The sequence below is a fragment of the Anomaloglossus baeobatrachus genome, unplaced genomic scaffold (genome assembly GCF_048569485.1).
Source record: "Anomaloglossus baeobatrachus isolate aAnoBae1 unplaced genomic scaffold, aAnoBae1.hap1 Scaffold_2714, whole genome shotgun sequence".
Classification (NCBI taxonomy): domain Eukaryota; kingdom Metazoa; phylum Chordata; class Amphibia; order Anura; family Aromobatidae; genus Anomaloglossus; species Anomaloglossus baeobatrachus.
In genome coordinates this window covers 124,044-146,126 of record NW_027442220.1, presented here as the reverse complement: position 1 = coordinate 146,126, position 22,083 = coordinate 124,044, and the positions used below count along the sequence as shown (strand labels likewise).

Sequence of the window (22,083 nt, the reverse complement as noted above, 5' to 3'; positions counted from 1 at the left end):
GCATACGTCTTCATATGCACCTCAATTTGGCCCATTCACTTTTCACACTTCCTCCTTTTGTTTTTTATCTTTCACACTTTTGACTTTCTTTATTCATCCAAATAGCAAACTCATCACCACTCAACCTGACCAACTCGGCTATGTCCCCGTGCTGCAGTTCTCTGTCTTATCTAGATCATTTGCAATTGAATGGAATAGATCCCTTTTGGACAAAGTGGATTCACCTGCTGCTGCAGTGACCACAGGTGTGATAAGATCTAGAATTGGCATCTGGTGCGATCTCTCCGCTTCCACTCCAAAGAAAGTTACCTGTTTATTCCTATCATGCATTGGTTTTTGGGGTTTTCTTTGAGTAATGATGATCTCTTTAGTAGTCTGTTGGCGCCCTCTCCTGGAGGAATAGTTTGCTTGCTCTTGGACATTCTAAAAGAGAGGTCATGATAGACATTGAGCTTCTGAGCTCAATTGGGGACAGTCATGGGTGATGAATGTTTGCAACCTACTGCGAAGCCTCATACCGCAATATAAGGAACGTCAAATACTAAGAAAGGGCGGCCTATGAAAGAATTACTACTTTCAATAAGTACACTTAAACGGCTAATTGGGAATAGAAAAACTGTAAAAAGCCCTCTGAGAAAGCCCCCCTCTAACCTTTGATAGTAAGCTTTTCTGTAGTCTGCCTGTTGATGTATTTTCCGTTTGAACTGTGCACAACATGAAGAGACGGAACACTGGCGGCTTGTCACAATGCCCCCCGATGACATCACAATAGCGCTGCTGCCTAGAAAACAAGCTGCGCAGAAGAAGTTGTTCTTTGGGTGGGAGGGTGGGCTAGTGGAAGGAGGGGGCAATCTCTTTTTTTCCCGGGTGGTAGGGGGATGACAGGAGAAGGGAAGCGGGTGGTGAGAAAGGTACAGAGGGCAGGGTTTGGGGGCTGGGAAGGAAAGGGAAAAGATTAGGGTTTGGGGATGATGAAAGGGCTTTCTACGGGTAAGGATGGCAAAGGGTGGCAGTGACGGAAAGTCAGGCAACCTGTCCTGTCCGTCTTTTTGTATCGTGAATTGGAAAGACTGCAAGGGGGAGGGGAGTTGCTTGCGCCCTAAAGGAGGAGTTATTCAGATTCATTGCAGTGGGCGGCGGCTGCAAAACGCACCATTCTTCTTGTTTTTGCTCTGCAAAGCAGCCTTTTCAAGGGTTGGCTTGGGTGACAAAATGTCTTGTGTAGGCGTGGGTTTGTCTCCCTCTCGCTCTCTCTCCCTAAGATGTGTCCGGCATAGGCCAGGGTGCCACTCGAGGCCCAAACCAATTCTGGTTATCGCTTCTCGGCCTTTTGGCTAAGATCAAGTGTAGTATCTGTTCTTATCAGTTTAATATCTGATACGTCCCCTATCTGGGGACCATATATTAAATGGATTTTTAGAACAGGGAGATGGAAAAAGAGCTTGCTCTGTCCACTCCACGCATTGACCTGGTATTGCAGTACCTCCAGGAACGGTGCACCCCTTCTTAACCCAGTTTCCAAAAGCAGAACTCAATTCACCTGATTCATATTAGCCCGATTTAATGAATTGGAAGAAAGCATACGTCTTCATATGCACCTCAATTTGGCCCATTCACTTTTCACACTTCCTCCTTTTGTTTTTTATCTTTCACACTTTTGACTTTCTTTATTCATCCAAATAGCAAACTCATCACCACTCAACCTGACCAACTCGGCTATGTCCCCGTGCTGCAGTTCTCTGTCTTATCTAGATCATTTGCAATTGAATGGAATAGATCCCTTTTGGACAAAGTGGATTCACCTGCTGCTGCAGTGACCACAGGTGTGATAAGATCTAGAATTGGCATCTGGTGCGATCTCTCCGCTTCCACTCCAAAGAAAGTTACCTGTTTATTCCTATCATGCATTGGTTTTTGGGGTTTTCTTTGAGTAATGATGATCTCTTTAGTAGTCTGTTGGCGCCCTCTCCTGGAGGAATAGTTTGCTTGCTCTTGGACATTCTAAAAGAGAGGTCATGATAGACATTGAGCTTCTGAGCTCAATTGGGGACAGTCATGGGTGATGAATGTTTGCAACCTACTGCGAAGCCTCATACCGCAATATAAGGAACGTCAAATACTAAGAAAGGGCGGCCTATGAAAGAATTACTACTTTCAATAAGTACACTTAAACGGCTAATTGGGAATAGAAAAACTGTAAAAAGCCCTCTGAGAAAGCCCCCCTCTAACCTTTGATAGTAAGCTTTTCTGTAGTCTGCCTGTTGATGTATTTTCCGTTTGAACTGTGCACAACATGAAGAGACGGAACACTGGCGGCTTGTCACAATGCCCCCCGATGACATCACAATAGCGCTGCTGCCTAGAAAACAAGCTGCGCAGAAGAAGTTGTTCTTTGGGTGGGAGGGTGGGCTAGTGGAAGGAGGGGGCAATCTCTTTTTTTCCCGGGTGGTAGGGGGATGACAGGAGAAGGGAAGCGGGTGGTGAGAAAGGTACAGAGGGCAGGGTTTGGGGGCTGGGAAGGAAAGGGAAAAGATTAGGGTTTGGGGATGATGAAAGGGCTTTCTACGGGTAAGGATGGCAAAGGGTGGCAGTGACGGAAAGTCAGGCAACCTGTCCTGTCCGTCTTTTTGTATCGTGAATTGGAAAGACTGCAAGGGGGAGGGGAGTTGCTTGCGCCCTAAAGGAGGAGTTATTCAGATTCATTGCAGTGGGCGGCGGCTGCAAAACGCACCATTCTTCTTGTTTTTGCTCTGCAAAGCAGCCTTTTCAAGGGTTGGCTTGGGTGACAAAATGTCTTGTGTAGGCGTGGGTTTGTCTCCCTCTCGCTCTCTCTCCCTAAGATGTGTCCGGCATAGGCCAGGGTGCCACTCGAGGCCCAAACCAATTCTGGTTATCGCTTCTCGGCCTTTTGGCTAAGATCAAGTGTAGTATCTGTTCTTATCAGTTTAATATCTGATACGTCCCCTATCTGGGGACCATATATTAAATGGATTTTTAGAACAGGGAGATGGAAAAAGAGCTTGCTCTGTCCACTCCACGCATTGACCTGGTATTGCAGTACCTCCAGGAACGGTGCACCCCTTCTTAACCCAGTTTCCAAAAGCAGAACTCAATTCACCTGATTCATATTAGCCCGATTTAATGAATTGGAAGAAAGCATACGTCTTCATATGCACCTCAATTTGGCCCATTCACTTTTCACACTTCCTCCTTTTGTTTTTTATCTTTCACACTTTTGACTTTCTTTATTCATCCAAATAGCAAACTCATCACCACTCAACCTGACCAACTCGGCTATGTCCCCGTGCTGCAGTTCTCTGTCTTATCTAGATCATTTGCAATTGAATGGAATAGATCCCTTTTGGACAAAGTGGATTCACCTGCTGCTGCAGTGACCACAGGTGTGATAAGATCTAGAATTGGCATCTGGTGCGATCTCTCCGCTTCCACTCCAAAGAAAGTTACCTGTTTATTCCTATCATGCATTGGTTTTTGGGGTTTTCTTTGAGTAATGATGATCTCTTTAGTAGTCTGTTGGCGCCCTCTCCTGGAGGAATAGTTTGCTTGCTCTTGGACATTCTAAAAGAGAGGTCATGATAGACATTGAGCTTCTGAGCTCAATTGGGGACAGTCATGGGTGATGAATGTTTGCAACCTACTGCGAAGCCTCATACCGCAATATAAGGAACGTCAAATACTAAGAAAGGGCGGCCTATGAAAGAATTACTACTTTCAATAAGTACACTTAAACGGCTAATTGGGAATAGAAAAACTGTAAAAAGCCCTCTGAGAAAGCCCCCCTCTAACCTTTGATAGTAAGCTTTTCTGTAGTCTGCCTGTTGATGTATTTTCCGTTTGAACTGTGCACAACATGAAGAGACGGAACACTGGCGGCTTGTCACAATGCCCCCCGATGACATCACAATAGCGCTGCTGCCTAGAAAACAAGCTGCGCAGAAGAAGTTGTTCTTTGGGTGGGAGGGTGGGCTAGTGGAAGGAGGGGGCAATCTCTTTTTTTCCCGGGTGGTAGGGGGATGACAGGAGAAGGGAAGCGGGTGGTGAGAAAGGTACAGAGGGCAGGGTTTGGGGGCTGGGAAGGAAAGGGAAAAGATTAGGGTTTGGGGATGATGAAAGGGCTTTCTACGGGTAAGGATGGCAAAGGGTGGCAGTGACGGAAAGTCAGGCAACCTGTCCTGTCCGTCTTTTTGTATCGTGAATTGGAAAGACTGCAAGGGGGAGGGGAGTTGCTTGCGCCCTAAAGGAGGAGTTATTCAGATTCATTGCAGTGGGCGGCGGCTGCAAAACGCACCATTCTTCTTGTTTTTGCTCTGCAAAGCAGCCTTTTCAAGGGTTGGCTTGGGTGACAAAATGTCTTGTGTAGGCGTGGGTTTGTCTCCCTCTCGCTCTCTCTCCCTAAGATGTGTCCGGCATAGGCCAGGGTGCCACTCGAGGCCCAAACCAATTCTGGTTATCGCTTCTCGGCCTTTTGGCTAAGATCAAGTGTAGTATCTGTTCTTATCAGTTTAATATCTGATACGTCCCCTATCTGGGGACCATATATTAAATGGATTTTTAGAACAGGGAGATGGAAAAAGAGCTTGCTCTGTCCACTCCACGCATTGACCTGGTATTGCAGTACCTCCAGGAACGGTGCACCCCTTCTTAACCCAGTTTCCAAAAGCAGAACTCAATTCACCTGATTCATATTAGCCCGATTTAATGAATTGGAAGAAAGCATACGTCTTCATATGCACCTCAATTTGGCCCATTCACTTTTCACACTTCCTCCTTTTGTTTTTTATCTTTCACACTTTTGACTTTCTTTATTCATCCAAATAGCAAACTCATCACCACTCAACCTGACCAACTCGGCTATGTCCCCGTGCTGCAGTTCTCTGTCTTATCTAGATCATTTGCAATTGAATGGAATAGATCCCTTTTGGACAAAGTGGATTCACCTGCTGCTGCAGTGACCACAGGTGTGATAAGATCTAGAATTGGCATCTGGTGCGATCTCTCCGCTTCCACTCCAAAGAAAGTTACCTGTTTATTCCTATCATGCATTGGTTTTTGGGGTTTTCTTTGAGTAATGATGATCTCTTTAGTAGTCTGTTGGCGCCCTCTCCTGGAGGAATAGTTTGCTTGCTCTTGGACATTCTAAAAGAGAGGTCATGATAGACATTGAGCTTCTGAGCTCAATTGGGGACAGTCATGGGTGATGAATGTTTGCAACCTACTGCGAAGCCTCATACCGCAATATAAGGAACGTCAAATACTAAGAAAGGGTGGCCTATGAAAGAATTACTACTTTCAATAAGTACACTTAAACGGCTAATTGGGAATAGAAAAACTGTAAAAAGCCCTCTGAGAAAGCCCCCCTCTAACCTTTGATAGTAAGCTTTTCTGTAGTCTGCCTGTTGATGTATTTTCCGTTTGAACTGTGCACAACATGAAGAGACGGAACACTGGCGGCTTGTCACAATGCCCCCCGATGACATCACAATAGCGCTGCTGCCTAGAAAACAAGCTGCGCAGAAGAAGTTGTTCTTTGGGTGGGAGGGTGGGCTAGTGGAAGGAGGGGGCAATCTCTTTTTTTCCCGGGTGGTAGGGGGATGACAGGAGAAGGGAAGCGGGTGGTGAGAAAGGTACAGAGGGCAGGGTTTGGGGGCTGGGAAGGAAAGGGAAAAGATTAGGGTTTGGGGATGATGAAAGGGCTTTCTACGGGTAAGGATGGCAAAGGGTGGCAGTGACGGAAAGTCAGGCAACCTGTCCTGTCCGTCTTTTTGTATCGTGAATTGGAAAGACTGCAAGGGGGAGGGGAGTTGCTTGCGCCCTAAAGGAGGAGTTATTCAGATTCATTGCAGTGGGCGGCGGCTGCAAAACGCACCATTCTTCTTGTTTTTGCTCTGCAAAGCAGCCTTTTCAAGGGTTGGCTTGGGTGACAAAATGTCTTGTGTAGGCGTGGGTTTGTCTCCCTCTCGCTCTCTCTCCCTAAGATGTGTCCGGCATAGGCCAGGGTGCCACTCGAGGCCCAAACCAATTCTGGTTATCGCTTCTCGGCCTTTTGGGTAAGATCAAGTGTAGTATCTGTTCTTATCAGTTTAATATCTGATACGTCCCCTATCTGGGGACCATATATTAAATGGATTTTTAGAACAGGGAGATGGAAAAAGAGCTTGCTCTGTCCACTCCACGCATTGACCTGGTATTGCAGTACCTCCAGGAACGGTGCACCCCTTCTTAACCCAGTTTCCAAAAGCAGAACTCAATTCACCTGATTCATATTAGCCCGATTTAATGAATTGGAAGAAAGCATACGTCTTCATATGCACCTCAATTTGGCCCATTCACTTTTCACACTTCCTCCTTTTGTTTTTTATCTTTCACACTTTTGACTTTCTTTATTCATCCAAATAGCAAACTCATCACCACTCAACCTGACCAACTCGGCTATGTCCCCGTGCTGCAGTTCTCTGTCTTATCTAGATCATTTGCAATTGAATGGAATAGATCCCTTTTGGACAAAGTGGATTCACCTGCTGCTGCAGTGACCACAGGTGTGATAAGATCTAGAATTGGCATCTGGTGCGATCTCTCCGCTTCCACTCCAAAGAAAGTTACCTGTTTATTCCTATCATGCATTGGTTTTTGGGGTTTTCTTTGAGTAATGATGATCTCTTTAGTAGTCTGTTGGCGCCCTCTCCTGGAGGAATAGTTTGCTTGCTCTTGGACATTCTAAAAGAGAGGTCATGATAGACATTGAGCTTCTGAGCTCAATTGGGGACAGTCATGGGTGATGAATGTTTGCAACCTACTGCGAAGCCTCATACCGCAATATAAGGAACGTCAAATACTAAGAAAGGGCGGCCTATGAAAGAATTACTACTTTCAATAAGTACACTTAAACGGCTAATTGGGAATAGAAAAACTGTAAAAAGCCCTCTGAGAAAGCCCCCCTCTAACCTTTGATAGTAAGCTTTTCTGTAGTCTGCCTGTTGATGTATTTTCCGTTTGAACTGTGCACAACATGAAGAGACGGAACACTGGCGGCTTGTCACAATGCCCCCCGATGACATCACAATAGCGCTGCTGCCTAGAAAACAAGCTGCGCAGAAGAAGTTGTTCTTTGGGTGGGAGGGTGGGCTAGTGGAAGGAGGGGGCAATCTCTTTTTTTCCCGGGTGGTAGGGGGATGACAGGAGAAGGGAAGCGGGTGGTGAGAAAGGTACAGAGGGCAGGGTTTGGGGGCTGGGAAGGAAAGGGAAAAGATTAGGGTTTGGGGATGATGAAAGGGCTTTCTACGGGTAAGGATGGCAAAGGGTGGCAGTGACGGAAAGTCAGGCAACCTGTCCTGTCCGTCTTTTTGTATCGTGAATTGGAAAGACTGCAAGGGGGAGGGGAGTTGCTTGCGCCCTAAAGGAGGAGTTATTCAGATTCATTGCAGTGGGCGGCGGCTGCAAAACGCACCATTCTTCTTGTTTTTGCTCTGCAAAGCAGCCTTTTCAAGGGTTGGCTTGGGTGACAAAATGTCTTGTGTAGGCGTGGGTTTGTCTCCCTCTCGCTCTCTCTCCCTAAGATGTGTCCGGCATAGGCCAGGGTGCCACTCGAGGCCCAAACCAATTCTGGTTATCGCTTCTCGGCCTTTTGGCTAAGATCAAGTGTAGTATCTGTTCTTATCAGTTTAATATCTGATACGTCCCCTATCTGGGGACCATATATTAAATGGATTTTTAGAACAGGGAGATGGAAAAAGAGCTTGCTCTGTCCACTCCACGCATTGACCTGGTATTGCAGTACCTCCAGGAACGGTGCACCCCTTCTTAACCCAGTTTCCAAAAGCAGAACTCAATTCACCTGATTCATATTAGCCCGATTTAATGAATTGGAAGAAAGCATACGTCTTCATATGCACCTCAATTTGGCCCATTCACTTTTCACACTTCCTCCTTTTGTTTTTTATCTTTCACACTTTTGACTTTCTTTATTCATCCAAATAGCAAACTCATCACCACTCAACCTGACCAACTCGGCTATGTCCCCGTGCTGCAGTTCTCTGTCTTATCTAGATCATTTGCAATTGAATGGAATAGATCCCTTTTGGACAAAGTGGATTCACCTGCTGCTGCAGTGACCACAGGTGTGATAAGATCTAGAATTGGCATCTGGTGCGATCTCTCCGCTTCCACTCCAAAGAAAGTTACCTGTTTATTCCTATCATGCATTGGTTTTTGGGGTTTTCTTTGAGTAATGATGATCTCTTTAGTAGTCTGTTGGCGCCCTCTCCTGGAGGAATAGTTTGCTTGCTCTTGGACATTCTAAAAGAGAGGTCATGATAGACATTGAGCTTCTGAGCTCAATTGGGGACAGTCATGGGTGATGAATGTTTGCAACCTACTGCGAAGCCTCATACCGCAATATAAGGAACGTCAAATACTAAGAAAGGGCGGCCTATGAAAGAATTACTACTTTCAATAAGTACACTTAAACGGCTAATTGGGAATAGAAAAACTGTAAAAAGCCCTCTGAGAAAGCCCCCCTCTAACCTTTGATAGTAAGCTTTTCTGTAGTCTGCCTGTTGATGTATTTTCCGTTTGAACTGTGCACAACATGAAGAGACGGAACACTGGCGGCTTGTCACAATGCCCCCCGATGACATCACAATAGCGCTGCTGCCTAGAAAACAAGCTGCGCAGAAGAAGTTGTTCTTTGGGTGGGAGGGTGGGCTAGTGGAAGGAGGGGGCAATCTCTTTTTTTCCCGGGTGGTAGGGGGATGACAGGAGAAGGGAAGCGGGTGGTGAGAAAGGTACAGAGGGCAGGGTTTGGGGGCTGGGAAGGAAAGGGAAAAGATTAGGGTTTGGGGATGATGAAAGGGCTTTTTTACGGGTAAGGATGGCAAAGGGTGGCAGTGACGGAAAGTCAGGCAACCTGTCCTGTCCGTCTTTTTGTATCGTGAATTGGAAAGACTGCAAGGGGGAGGGGAGTTGCTTGCGCCCTAAAGGAGGAGTTATTCAGATTCATTGCAGTGGGCGGCGGCTGCAAAACGCACCATTCTTCTTGTTTTTGCTCTGCAAAGCAGCCTTTTCAAGGGTTGGCTTGGGTGACAAAATGTCTTGTGTAGGCGTGGGTTTGTCTCCCTCTCGCTCTCTCTCCCTAAGATGTGTCCGGCATAGGCCAGGGTGCCACTCGAGGCCCAAACCAATTCTGGTTATCGCTTCTCGGCCTTTTGGCTAAGATCAAGTGTAGTATCTGTTCTTATCAGTTTAATATCTGATACGTCCCCTATCTGGGGACCATATATTAAATGGATTTTTAGAACAGGGAGATGGAAAAAGAGCTTGCTCTGTCCACTCCACGCATTGACCTGGTATTGCAGTACCTCCAGGAACGGTGCACCCCTTCTTAACCCAGTTTCCAAAAGCAGAACTCAATTCACCTGATTCATATTAGCCCGATTTAATGAATTGGAAGAAAGCATACGTCTTCATATGCACCTCAATTTGGCCCATTCACTTTTCACACTTCCTCCTTTTGTTTTTTATCTTTCACACTTTTGACTTTCTTTATTCATCCAAATAGCAAACTCATCACCACTCAACCTGACCAACTCGGCTATGTCCCCGTGCTGCAGTTCTCTGTCTTATCTAGATCATTTGCAATTGAATGGAATAGATCCCTTTTGGACAAAGTGGATTCACCTGCTGCTGCAGTGACCACAGGTGTGATAAGATCTAGAATTGGCATCTGGTGCGATCTCTCCGCTTCCACTCCAAAGAAAGTTACCTGTTTATTCCTATCATGCATTGGTTTTTGGGGTTTTCTTTGAGTAATGATGATCTCTTTAGTAGTCTGTTGGCGCCCTCTCCTGGAGGAATAGTTTGCTTGCTCTTGGACATTCTAAAAGAGAGGTCATGATAGACATTGAGCTTCTGAGCTCAATTGGGGACAGTCATGGGTGATGAATGTTTGCAACCTACTGCGAAGCCTCATACCGCAATATAAGGAACGTCAAATACTAAGAAAGGGCGGCCTATGAAAGAATTACTACTTTCAATAAGTACACTTAAACGGCTAATTGGGAATAGAAAAACTGTAAAAAGCCCTCTGAGAAAGCCCCCCTCTAACCTTTGATAGTAAGCTTTTCTGTAGTCTGCCTGTTGATGTATTTTCCGTTTGAACTGTGCACAACATGAAGAGACGGAACACTGGCGGCTTGTCACAATGCCCCCCGATGACATCACAATAGCGCTGCTGCCTAGAAAACAAGCTGCGCAGAAGAAGTTGTTCTTTGGGTGGGAGGGTGGGCTAGTGGAAGGAGGGGGCAATCTCTTTTTTTCCCGGGTGGTAGGGGGATGACAGGAGAAGGGAAGCGGGTGGTGAGAAAGGTACAGAGGGCAGGGTTTGGGGGCTGGGAAGGAAAGGGAAAAGATTAGGGTTTGGGGATGATGAAAGGGCTTTCTACGGGTAAGGATGGCAAAGGGTGGCAGTGACGGAAAGTCAGGCAACCTGTCCTGTCCGTCTTTTTGTATCGTGAATTGGAAAGACTGCAAGGGGGAGGGGAGTTGCTTGCGCCCTAAAGGAGGAGTTATTCAGATTCATTGCAGTGGGCGGCGGCTGCAAAACGCACCATTCTTCTTGTTTTTGCTCTGCAAAGCAGCCTTTTCAAGGGTTGGCTTGGGTGACAAAATGTCTTGTGTAGGCGTGGGTTTGTCTCCCTCTCGCTCTCTCTCCCTAAGATGTGTCCGGCATAGGCCAGGGTGCCACTCGAGGCCCAAACCAATTCTGGTTATCGCTTCTCGGCCTTTTGGCTAAGATCAAGTGTAGTATCGTTCGAAAAGGTGGTTTAAGGCTCCGGCCACCTTAGTACAATGATGCAATGCACACTGGAAGGTTGCGCTTGTTAGTACTTTGGGAGGATAGTATATCCATCTAGAGGAAACCATGGCCCTACCAGGATCGAGGTTATTAGACTGAGTAAGTGTGGGGGTTATGGTGCAATGTGCCCCAGGAATGGACACCCTGGAGGGAGTCTGAACTTGCTAGGTTGGGACCCTGGTAAGCCTCAGACTCTGTCGCACGCCGCGCCTTGCCTATTCATACTTTCCAAGCATATTGCCCTATCCCGGCCTTCTGGCTAAGAAGGGAAATTTTTATAATCCCGGTCGGAGGTCCGGTCAGCTTTGGGCTGAGAAACCAACACCCGGTTGGAGGTCCGGGTCAGCTTTGGCTGAGAAACCAACACCCGGTTGGAGGTCCGGTTAGCCTTGGGCTGAGAAACCAACACCCGGTTGGAGGTCCGGTCAGCCTTGGGCTGAGAAACCAACACCGGTTGACGGTCCGGGCAGTTTCGGCTGCGAAACCAACGACTAGTAGCTCCCTACTCCACTTGGGTAAGATGCCTCGGTGGACGCTGGGAGCAACAACAAGGCTCAACCAGGCTTCGGCTTGGGGGAGCACCGAAGATCCCTGACCCTCGCTGTGGCCTTCTGGCTCGGAGGGACGGGGTTGATTTTTGGGGATCCTCTTCTCACGAAGGGGTCCACACGAATCCTAGCCTTTGCACTGTTTTTGGTGTGACTTCGGTCATGCATTTTTGCAGTGCTTTGGAAAGCTTCATTAAATCAAAAATCTGTTCTTATCAGTTTAATATCTGATACGTCCCCTATCTGGGGACCATATATTAAATGGATTTTTAGAACAGGGAGATGGAAAAAGAGCTTGCTCTGTCCACTCCACGCATTGACCTGGTATTGCAGTACCTCCAGGAACGGTGCACCCCTTCTTAACCCAGTTTCCAAAAGCAGAACTCAATTCACCTGATTCATATTAGCCCGATTTAATGAATTGGAAGAAAGCATACGTCTTCATATGCACCTCAATTTGGCCCATTCACTTTTCACACTTCCTCCTTTTGTTTTTTATCTTTCACACTTTTGACTTTCTTTATTCATCCAAATAGCAAACTCATCACCACTCAACCTGACCAACTCGGCTATGTCCCCGTGCTGCAGTTCTCTGTCTTATCTAGATCATTTGCAATTGAATGGAATAGATCCCTTTTGGACAAAGTGGATTCACCTGCTGCTGCAGTGACCACAGGTGTGATAAGATCTAGAATTGGCATCTGGTGCGATCTCTCCGCTTCCACTCCAAAGAAAGTTACCTGTTTATTCCTATCATGCATTGGTTTTTGGGGTTTTCTTTGAGTAATGATGATCTCTTTAGTAGTCTGTTGGCGCCCTCTCCTGGAGGAATAGTTTGCTTGCTCTTGGACATTCTAAAAGAGAGGTCATGATAGACATTGAGCTTCTGAGCTCAATTGGGGACAGTCATGGGTGATGAATGTTTGCAACCTACTGCGAAGCCTCATACCGCAATATAAGGAACGTCAAATACTAAGAAAGGGCGGCCTATGAAAGAATTACTACTTTCAATAAGTACACTTAAACGGCTAATTGGGAATAGAAAAACTGTAAAAAGCCCTCTGAGAAAGCCCCCCTCTAACCTTTGATAGTAAGCTTTTCTGTAGTCTGCCTGTTGATGTATTTTCCGTTTGAACTGTGCACAACATGAAGAGACGGAACACTGGCGGCTTGTCACAATGCCCCCCGATGACATCACAATAGCGCTGCTGCCTAGAAAACAAGCTGCGCAGAAGAAGTTGTTCTTTGGGTGGGAGGGTGGGCTAGTGGAAGGAGGGGGCAATCTCTTTTTTTCCCGGGTGGTAGGGGGATGACAGGAGAAGGGAAGCGGGTGGTGAGAAAGGTACAGAGGGCAGGGTTTGGGGGCTGGGAAGGAAAGGGAAAAGATTAGGGTTTGGGGATGATGAAAGGGCTTTCTACGGGTAAGGATGGCAAAGGGTGGCAGTGACGGAAAGTCAGGCAACCTGTCCTGTCCGTCTTTTTGTATCGTGAATTGGAAAGACTGCAAGGGGGAGGGGAGTTGCTTGCGCCCTAAAGGAGGAGTTATTCAGATTCATTGCAGTGGGCGGCGGCTGCAAAACGCACCATTCTTCTTGTTTTTGCTCTGCAAAGCAGCCTTTTCAAGGGTTGGCTTGGGTGACAAAATGTCTTGTGTAGGCGTGGGTTTGTCTCCCTCTCGCTCTCTCTCCCTAAGATGTGTCCGGCATAGGCCAGGGTGCCACTCGAGGCCCAAACCAATTCTGGTTATCGCTTCTCGGCCTTTTGGCTAAGATCAAGTGTAGTATCGTTCGAAAAGGTGGTTTAAGGCTCCGGCCACCTTAGTACAATGATGCAATGCACACTGGAAGGTTGCGCTTGTTAGTACTTTGGGAGGATAGTATATCCATCTAGAGGAAACCATGGCCCTACCAGGATCGAGGTTATTAGACTGAGTAAGTGTGGGGGTTATGGTGCAATGTGCCCCAGGAATGGACACCCTGGAGGGAGTCTGAACTTGCTAGGTTGGGACCCTGGTAAGCCTCAGACTCTGTCGCACGCCGCGCCTTGCCTATTCATACTTTCCAAGCATATTGCCCTATCCCGGCCTTCTGGCTAAGAAGGGAAATTTTTATAATCCCGGTCGGAGGTCCGGTCAGCTTTGGGCTGAGAAACCAACACCCGGTTGGAGGTCCGGGTCAGCTTTGGCTGAGAAACCAACACCCGGTTGGAGGTCCGGTTAGCCTTGGGCTGAGAAACCAACACCCGGTTGGAGGTCCGGTCAGCCTTGGGCTGAGAAACCAACACCGGTTGACGGTCCGGGCAGTTTCGGCTGCGAAACCAACGACTAGTAGCTCCCTACTCCACTTGGGTAAGATGCCTCGGTGGACGCTGGGAGCAACAACAAGGCTCAACCAGGCTTCGGCTTGGGGGAGCACCGAAGATCCCTGACCCTCGCTGTGGCCTTCTGGCTCGGAGGGACGGGGTTGATTTTTGGGGATCCTCTTCTCACGAAGGGGTCCACACGAATCCTAGCCTTTGCACTGTTTTTGGTGTGACTTCGGTCATGCATTTTTGCAGTGCTTTGGAAAGCTTCATTAAATCAAAAATCTGTTCTTATCAGTTTAATATCTGATACGTCCCCTATCTGGGGACCATATATTAAATGGATTTTTAGAACAGGGAGATGGAAAAAGAGCTTGCTCTGTCCACTCCACGCATTGACCTGGTATTGCAGTACCTCCAGGAACGGTGCACCCCTTCTTAACCCAGTTTCCAAAAGCAGAACTCAATTCACCTGATTCATATTAGCCCGATTTAATGAATTGGAAGAAAGCATACGTCTTCATATGCACCTCAATTTGGCCCATTCACTTTTCACACTTCCTCCTTTTGTTTTTTATCTTTCACACTTTTGACTTTCTTTATTCATCCAAATAGCAAACTCATCACCACTCAACCTGACCAACTCGGCTATGTCCCCGTGCTGCAGTTCTCTGTCTTATCTAGATCATTTGCAATTGAATGGAATAGATCCCTTTTGGACAAAGTGGATTCACCTGCTGCTGCAGTGACCACAGGTGTGATAAGATCTAGAATTGGCATCTGGTGCGATCTCTCCGCTTCCACTCCAAAGAAAGTTACCTGTTTATTTCTATCATGCATTGGTTTTTGGGGTTTTCTTTGAGTAATGATGATCTCTTTAGTAGTCTGTTGGCGCCCTCTCCTGGAGGAATAGTTTGCTTGCTCTTGGACATTCTAAAAGAGAGGTCATGATAGACATTGAGCTTCTGAGCTCAATTGGGGACAGTCATGGGTGATGAATGTTTGCAACCTACTGCGAAGCCTCATACCGCAATATAAGGAACGTCAAATACTAAGAAAGGGCGGCCTATGAAAGAATTACTACTTTCAATAAGTACACTTAAACGGCTAATTGGGAATAGAAAAACTGTAAAAAGCCCTCTGAGAAAGCCCCCCTCTAACCTTTGATAGTAAGCTTTTCTGTAGTCTGCCTGTTGATGTATTTTCCGTTTGAACTGTGCACAACATGAAGAGACGGAACACTGGCGGCTTGTCACAATGCCCCCCGATGACATCACAATAGCGCTGCTGCCTAGAAAACAAGCTGCGCAGAAGAAGTTGTTCTTTGGGTGGGAGGGTGGGCTAGTGGAAGGAGGGGGCAATCTCTTTTTTTCCCGGGTGGTAGGGGGATGACAGGAGAAGGGAAGCGGGTGGTGAGAAAGGTACAGAGGGCAGGGTTTGGGGGCTGGGAAGGAAAGGGAAAAGATTAGGGTTTGGGGATGATGAAAGGGCTTTCTACGGGTAAGGATGGCAAAGGGTGGCAGTGACGGAAAGTCAGGCAACCTGTCCTGTCCGTCTTTTTGTATCGTGAATTGGAAAGACTGCAAGGGGGAGGGGAGTTGCTTGCGCCCTAAAGGAGGAGTTATTCAGATTCATTGCAGTGGGCGGCGGCTGCAAAACGCACCATTCTTCTTGTTTTTGCTCTGCAAAGCAGCCTTTTCAAGGGTTGGCTTGGGTGACAAAATGTCTTGTGTAGGCGTGGGTTTGTCTCCCTCTCGCTCTCTCTCCCTAAGATGTGTCCGGCATAGGCCAGGGTGCCACTCGAGGCCCAAACCAATTCTGGTTATCGCTTCTCGGCCTTTTGGCTAAGATCAAGTGTAGTATCTGTTCTTATCAGTTTAATATCTGATACGTCCCCTATCTGGGGACCATATATTAAATGGATTTTTAGAACAGGGAGATGGAAAAAGAGCTTGCTCTGTCCACTCCACGCATTGACCTGGTATTGCAGTACCTCCAGGAACGGTGCACCCCTTCTTAACCCAGTTTCCAAAAGCAGAACTCAATTCACCTGATTCATATTAGCCCGATTTAATGAATTGGAAGAAAGCATACGTCTTCATATGCACCTCAATTTGGCCCATTCACTTTTCACACTTCCTCCTTTTGTTTTTTATCTTTCACACTTTTGACTTTCTTTATTCATCCAAATAGCAAACTCATCACCACTCAACCTGACCAACTCGGCTATGTCCCCGTGCTGCAGTTCTCTGTCTTATCTAGATCATTTGCAATTGAATGGAATAGATCCCTTTTGGACAAAGTGGATTCACCTGCTGCTGCAGTGACCACAGGTGTGATAAGATCTAGAATTGGCATCTGGTGCGATCTCTCCGCTTCCACTCCAAAGAAAGTTACCTGTTTATTCCTATCATGCATTGGTTTTTGGGGTTTTCTTTGAGTAATGATGATCTCTTTAGTAGTCTGTTGGCGCCCTCTCCTGGAGGAATAGTTTGCTTGCTCTTGGACATTCTAAAAGAGAGGTCATGATAGACATTGAGCTTCTGAGCTCAATTGGGGACAGTCATGGGTGATGAATGTTTGCAACCTACTGCGAAGCCTCATACCGCAATATAAGGAACGTCAAATACTAAGAAAGGGCGGCCTATGAAAGAATTACTACTTTCAATAAGTACACTTAAACGGCTAATTGGGAATAGAAAAACTGTAAAAAGCCCTCTGAGAAAGCCCCCCTCTAACCTTTGATAGTAAGCTTTTCTGTAGTCTGCCTGTTGATGTATTTTCCGTTTGAACTGTGCACAACATGAAGAGACGGAACACTGGCGGCTTGTCACAATGCCCCCCGATGACATCACAATAGCGCTGCTGCCTAGAAAACAAGCTGCGCAGAAGAAGTTGTTCTTTGGGTGGGAGGGTGGGCTAGTGGAAGGAGGGGGCAATCTCTTTTTTTCCCGGGTGGTAGGGGGATGACAGGAGAAGGGAAGCGGGTGGTGAGAAAGGTACAGAGGGCAGGGTTTGGGGGCTGGGAAGGAAAGGGAAAAGATTAGGGTTTGGGGATGATGAAAGGGCTTTCTACGGGTAAGGATGGCAAAGGGTGGCAGTGACGGAAAGTCAGGCAACCTGTCCTGTCCGTCTTTTTGTATCGTGAATTGGAAAGACTGCAAGGGGGAGGGGAGTTGCTTGCGCCCTAAAGGAGGAGTTATTCAGATTCATTGCAGTGGGCGGCGGCTGCAAAACGCACCATTCTTCTTGTTTTTGCTCTGCAAAGCAGCCTTTTCAAGGGTTGGCTTGGGTGACAAAATGTCTTGTGTAGGCGTGGGTTTGTCTCCCTCTCGCTCTCTCTCCCTAAGATGTGTCCGGCATAGGCCAGGGTGCCACTCGAGGCCCAAACCAATTCTGGTTATCGCTTCTCGGCCTTTTGGCTAAGATCAAGTGTAGTATCTGTTCTTATCAGTTTAATATCTGATACGTCCCCTATCTGGGGACCATATATTAAATGGATTTTTAGAACAGGGAGATGGAAAAAGAGCTTGCTCTGTCCACTCCACGCATTGACCTGGTATTGCAGTACCTCCAGGAACGGTGCACCCCTTCTTAACCCAGTTTCCAAAAGCAGAACTCAATTCACCTGATTCATATTAGCCCGATTTAATGAATTGGAAGAAAGCATACGTCTTCATATGCACCTCAATTTGGCCCATTCACTTTTCACACTTCCTCCTTTTGTTTTTTATCTTTCACACTTTTGACTTTCTTTATTCATCCAAATAGCAAACTCATCACCACTCAACCTGACCAACTCGGCTATGTCCCCGTGCTGCAGTTCTCTGTCTTATCTAGATCATTTGCAATTGAATGGAATAGATCCCTTTTGGACAAAGTGGATTCACCTGCTGCTGCAGTGACCACAGGTGTGATAAGATCTAGAATTGGCATCTGGTGCGATCTCTCCGCTTCCACTCCAAAGAAAGTTACCTGTTTATTCCTATCATGCATTGGTTTTTGGGGTTTTCTTTGAGTAATGATGATCTCTTTAGTAGTCTGTTGGCGCCCTCTCCTGGAGGAATAGTTTGCTTGCTCTTGGACATTCTAAAAGAGAGGTCATGATAGACATTGAGCTTCTGAGCTCAATTGGGGACAGTCATGGGTGATGAATGTTTGCAACCTACTGCGAAGCCTCATACCGCAATATAAGGAACGTCAAATACTAAGAAAGGGCGGCCTATGAAAGAATTACTACTTTCAATAAGTACACTTAAACGACTAATTGGGAATAGAAAAACTGTAAAAAGCCCTCTGAGAAAGCCCCCCTCTAACCTTTGATAGTAAGCTTTTCTGTAGTCTGCCTGTTGATGTATTTTCCGTTTGAACTGTGCACAACATGAAGAGACGGAACACTGGCGGCTTGTCACAATGCCCCCCGATGACATCACAATAGCGCTGCTGCCTAGAAAACAAGCTGCGCAGAAGAAGTTGTTCTTTGGGTGGGAGGGTGGGCTAGTGGAAGGAGGGGGCAATCTCTTTTTTTCCCGGGTGGTAGGGGGATGACAGGAGAAGGGAAGCGGGTGGTGAGAAAGGTACAGAGGGCAGGGTTTGGGGGCTGGGAAGGAAAGGGAAAAGATTAGGGTTTGGGGATGATGAAAGGGCTTTCTACGGGTAAGGATGGCAAAGGGTGGCAGTGACGGAAAGTCAGGCAACCTGTCCTGTCCGTCTTTTTGTATCGTGAATTGGAAAGACTGCAAGGGGGAGGGGAGTTGCTTGCGCCCTAAAGGAGGAGTTATTCAGATTCATTGCAGTGGGCGGCGGCTGCAAAACGCACCATTCTTCTTGTTTTTGCTCTGCAAAGCAGCCTTTTCAAGGGTTGGCTTGGGTGACAAAATGTCTTGTGTAGGCGTGGGTTTGTCTCCCTCTCGCTCTCTCTCCCTAAGATGTGTCCGGCATAGGCCAGGGTGCCACTCGAGGCCCAAACCAATTCTGGTTATCGCTTCTCGGCCTTTTGGCTAAGATCAAGTGTAGTATCTGTTCTTATCAGTTTAATATCTGATACGTCCCCTATCTGGGGACCATATATTAAATGGATTTTTAGAACAGGGAGATGGAAAAAGAGCTTGCTCTGTCCACTCCACGCATTGACCTGGTATTGCAGTACCTCCAGGAACGGTGCACCCCTTCTTAACCCAGTTTCCAAAAGCAGAACTCAATTCACCTGATTCATATTAGCCCGATTTAATGAATTGGAAGAAAGCATACGTCTTCATATGCACCTCAATTTGGCCCATTCACTTTTCACACTTCCTCCTTTTGTTTTTTATCTTTCACACTTTTGACTTTCTTTATTCATCCAAATAGCAAACTCATCACCACTCAACCTGACCAACTCGGCTATGTCCCCGTGCTGCAGTTCTCTGTCTTATCTAGATCATTTGCAATTGAATGGAATAGATCCCTTTTGGACAAAGTGGATTCACCTGCTGCTGCAGTGACCACAGGTGTGATAAGATCTAGAATTGGCATCTGGTGCGATCTCTCCGCTTCCACTCCAAAGAAAGTTACCTGTTTATTCCTATCATGCATTGGTTTTTGGGGTTTTCTTTGAGTAATGATGATCTCTTTAGTAGTCTGTTGGCGCCCTCTCCTGGAGGAATAGTTTGCTTGCTCTTGGACATTCTAAAAGAGAGGTCATGATAGACATTGAGCTTCTGAGCTCAATTGGGGACAGTCATGGGTGATGAATGTTTGCAACCTACTGCGAAGCCTCATACCGCAATATAAGGAACGTCAAATACTAAGAAAGGGCGGCCTATGAAAGAATTACTACTTTCAATAAGTACACTTAAACGGCTAATTGGGAATAGAAAAACTGTAAAAAGCCCTCTGAGAAAGCCCCCCTCTAACCTTTGATAGTAAGCTTTTCTGTAGTCTGCCTGTTGATGTATTTTCCGTTTGAACTGTGCACAACATGAAGAGACGGAACACTGGCGGCTTGTCACAATGCCCCCCGATGACATCACAATAGCGCTGCTGCCTAGAAAACAAGCTGCGCAGAAGAAGTTGTTCTTTGGGTGGGAGGGTGGGCTAGTGGAAGGAGGGGGCAATCTCTTTTTTTCCCGGGTGGTAGGGGGATGACAGGAGAAGGGAAGCGGGTGGTGAGAAAGGTACAGAGGGCAGGGTTTGGGGGCTGGGAAGGAAAGGGAAAAGATTAGGGTTTGGGGATGATGAAAGGGCTTTCTACGGGTAAGGATGGCAAAGGGTGGCAGTGACGGAAAGTCAGGCAACCTGTCCTGTCCGTCTTTTTGTATCGTGAATTGGAAAGACTGCAAGGGGGAGGGGAGTTGCTTGCGCCCTAAAGGAGGAGTTATTCAGATTCATTGCAGTGGGCGGCGGCTGCAAAACGCACCATTCTTCTTGTTTTTGCTCTGCAAAGCAGCCTTTTCAAGGGTTGGCTTGGGTGACAAAATGTCTTGTGAAGGCGTGGGTTTGTCTCCCTCTCGCTCTCTCTCCCTAAGATGTGTCCGGCATAGGCCAGGGTGCCACTCGAGGCCCAAACCAATTCTGGTTATCGCTTCTCGGCCTTTTGGCTAAGATCAAGTGTAGTATCTGTTCTTATCAGTTTAATATCTGATACGTCCCCTATCTGGGGACCATATATTAAATGGATTTTTAGAACAGGGAGATGGAAAAAGAGCTTGCTCTGTCCACTCCACGCATTGACCTGGTATTGCAGTACCTCCAGGAACGGTGCACCCCTTCTTAACCCAGTTTCCAAAAGCAGAACTCAATTCACCTGATTCATATTAGCCCGATTTAATGAATTGGAAGAAAGCATACGTCTTCATATGCACCTCAATTTGGCCCATTCACTTTTCACACTTCCTCCTTTTGTTTTTTATCTTTCACACTTTTGACTTTCTTTATTCATCCAAATAGCAAACTCATCACCACTCAACCTGACCAACTCGGCTATGTCCCCGTGCTGCAGTTCTCTGTCTTATCTAGATCATTTGCAATTGAATGGAATAGATCCCTTTTGGACAAAGTGGATTCACCTGCTGCTGCAGTGACCACAGGTGTGATAAGATCTAGAATTGGCATCTGGTGCGATCTCTCCGCTTCCACTCCAAAGAAAGTTACCTGTTTATTCCTATCATGCATTGGTTTTTGGGGTTTTCTTTGAGTAATGATGATCTCTTTAGTAGTCTGTTGGCGCCCTCTCCTGGAGGAATAGTTTGCTTGCTCTTGGACATTCTAAAAGAGAGGTCATGATAGACATTGAGCTTCTGAGCTCAATTGGGGACAGTCATGGGTGATGAATGTTTGCAACCTACTGCGAAGCCTCATACCGCAATATAAGGAACGTCAAATACTAAGAAAGGGCGGCCTATGAAAGAATTACTACTTTCAATAAGTACACTTAAACGGCTAATTGGGAATAGAAAAACTGTAAAAAGCCCTCTGAGAAAGCCCCCCTCTAACCTTTGATAGTAAGCTTTTCTGTAGTCTGCCTGTTGATGTATTTTCCGTTTGAACTGTGCACAACATGAAGAGACGGAACACTGGCGGCTTGTCACAATGCCCCCCGATGACATCACAATAGCGCTGCTGCCTAGAAAACAAGCTGCGCAGAAGAAGTTGTTCTTTGGGTGGGAGGGTGGGCTAGTGGAAGGAGGGGGCAATCTCTTTTTTTCCCGGGTGGTAGGGGGATGACAGGAGAAGGGAAGCGGGTGGTGAGAAAGGTACAGAGGGCAGGGTTTGGGGGCTGGGAAGGAAAGGGAAAAGATTAGGGTTTGGGGATGATGAAAGGGCTTTCTACGGGTAAGGATGGCAAAGGGTGGCAGTGACGGAAAGTCAGGCAACCTGTCCTGTCCGTCTTTTTGTATCGTGAATTGGAAAGACTGCAAGGGGGAGGGGAGTTGCTTGCGCCCTAAAGGAGGAGTTATTCAGATTCATTGCAGTGGGCGGCGGCTGCAAAACGCACCATTCTTCTTGTTTTTGCTCTGCAAAGCAGCCTTTTCAAGGGTTGGCTTGGGTGACAAAATGTCTTGTGTAGGCGTGGGTTTGTCTCCCTCTCGCTCTCTCTCCCTAAGATGTGTCCGGCATAGGCCAGGGTGCCACTCGAGGCCCAAACCAATTCTGGTTATCGCTTCTCGGCCTTTTGGCTAAGATCAAGTGTAGTATCTGTTCTTATCAGTTTAATATCTGATACGTCCCCTATCTGGGGACCATATATTAAATGGATTTTTAGAACAGGGAGATGGAAAAAGAGCTTGCTCTGTCCACTCCACGCATTGACCTGGTATTGCAGTACCTCCAGGAACGGTGCACCCCTTCTTAACCCAGTTTCCAAAAGCAGAACTCAATTCACCT

At 46.8% G+C, this 22,083-nt stretch overlaps 13 non-coding genes and 2 pseudogenes across 13 annotated transcripts; all 15 read left to right on the top strand.

The window, feature by feature from the left end:
* Positions 1–1,314: 1,314 nt before the first annotated feature.
* Positions 1,315–1,505, top strand: LOC142264904 (U2 spliceosomal RNA). Its single transcript, XR_012731321.1, has one exon. It is a non-coding gene; the product is annotated as a U2 spliceosomal RNA (small nuclear RNA).
* A 1,387-nt stretch (positions 1,506–2,892) lies between these two features.
* Positions 2,893–3,083, top strand: LOC142265002 (U2 spliceosomal RNA). The gene has a single exon (XR_012731398.1). It is a non-coding gene; the product is annotated as a U2 spliceosomal RNA (small nuclear RNA).
* Positions 3,084–4,470: 1,387 nt separating this feature from the next.
* On the top strand, positions 4,471–4,661 carry LOC142265001 (U2 spliceosomal RNA). The gene has a single exon (XR_012731397.1). It is a non-coding gene; the product is annotated as a U2 spliceosomal RNA (small nuclear RNA).
* Positions 4,662–6,048: 1,387 nt separating this feature from the next.
* Positions 6,049–6,239, top strand: LOC142264926 (U2 spliceosomal RNA). The gene has a single exon (XR_012731341.1). It is a non-coding gene; the product is annotated as a U2 spliceosomal RNA (small nuclear RNA).
* A 1,387-nt stretch (positions 6,240–7,626) lies between these two features.
* On the top strand, positions 7,627–7,817 carry LOC142265000 (U2 spliceosomal RNA). The gene has a single exon (XR_012731396.1). It is a non-coding gene; the product is annotated as a U2 spliceosomal RNA (small nuclear RNA).
* Positions 7,818–9,205: 1,388 nt separating this feature from the next.
* On the top strand, positions 9,206–9,396 carry LOC142264998 (U2 spliceosomal RNA). Its single transcript, XR_012731395.1, has one exon. It is a non-coding gene; the product is annotated as a U2 spliceosomal RNA (small nuclear RNA).
* A 1,387-nt stretch (positions 9,397–10,783) lies between these two features.
* Positions 10,784–10,925, top strand: LOC142264951 (U2 spliceosomal RNA; annotated as a pseudogene).
* Positions 10,926–11,580: 655 nt separating this feature from the next.
* LOC142264937 (U2 spliceosomal RNA) lies at positions 11,581–11,776 on the top strand. The gene has a single exon (XR_012731349.1). It is a non-coding gene; the product is annotated as a U2 spliceosomal RNA (small nuclear RNA).
* A 1,387-nt stretch (positions 11,777–13,163) lies between these two features.
* On the top strand, positions 13,164–13,305 carry LOC142264950 (U2 spliceosomal RNA; annotated as a pseudogene).
* Positions 13,306–13,960: 655 nt separating this feature from the next.
* Positions 13,961–14,156, top strand: LOC142264936 (U2 spliceosomal RNA). The gene has a single exon (XR_012731348.1). It is a non-coding gene; the product is annotated as a U2 spliceosomal RNA (small nuclear RNA).
* A 1,387-nt stretch (positions 14,157–15,543) lies between these two features.
* LOC142264997 (U2 spliceosomal RNA) lies at positions 15,544–15,734 on the top strand. The gene has a single exon (XR_012731394.1). It is a non-coding gene; the product is annotated as a U2 spliceosomal RNA (small nuclear RNA).
* A 1,387-nt stretch (positions 15,735–17,121) lies between these two features.
* LOC142264995 (U2 spliceosomal RNA) lies at positions 17,122–17,312 on the top strand. The gene has a single exon (XR_012731392.1). It is a non-coding gene; the product is annotated as a U2 spliceosomal RNA (small nuclear RNA).
* A 1,387-nt stretch (positions 17,313–18,699) lies between these two features.
* Positions 18,700–18,890, top strand: LOC142264994 (U2 spliceosomal RNA). The gene has a single exon (XR_012731391.1). It is a non-coding gene; the product is annotated as a U2 spliceosomal RNA (small nuclear RNA).
* Positions 18,891–20,277: 1,387 nt separating this feature from the next.
* On the top strand, positions 20,278–20,468 carry LOC142264993 (U2 spliceosomal RNA). Its single transcript, XR_012731390.1, has one exon. It is a non-coding gene; the product is annotated as a U2 spliceosomal RNA (small nuclear RNA).
* Positions 20,469–21,855: 1,387 nt separating this feature from the next.
* Positions 21,856–22,046, top strand: LOC142264992 (U2 spliceosomal RNA). The gene has a single exon (XR_012731389.1). It is a non-coding gene; the product is annotated as a U2 spliceosomal RNA (small nuclear RNA).
* The last annotated feature ends 37 nt before the right edge of the window (positions 22,047–22,083 follow it).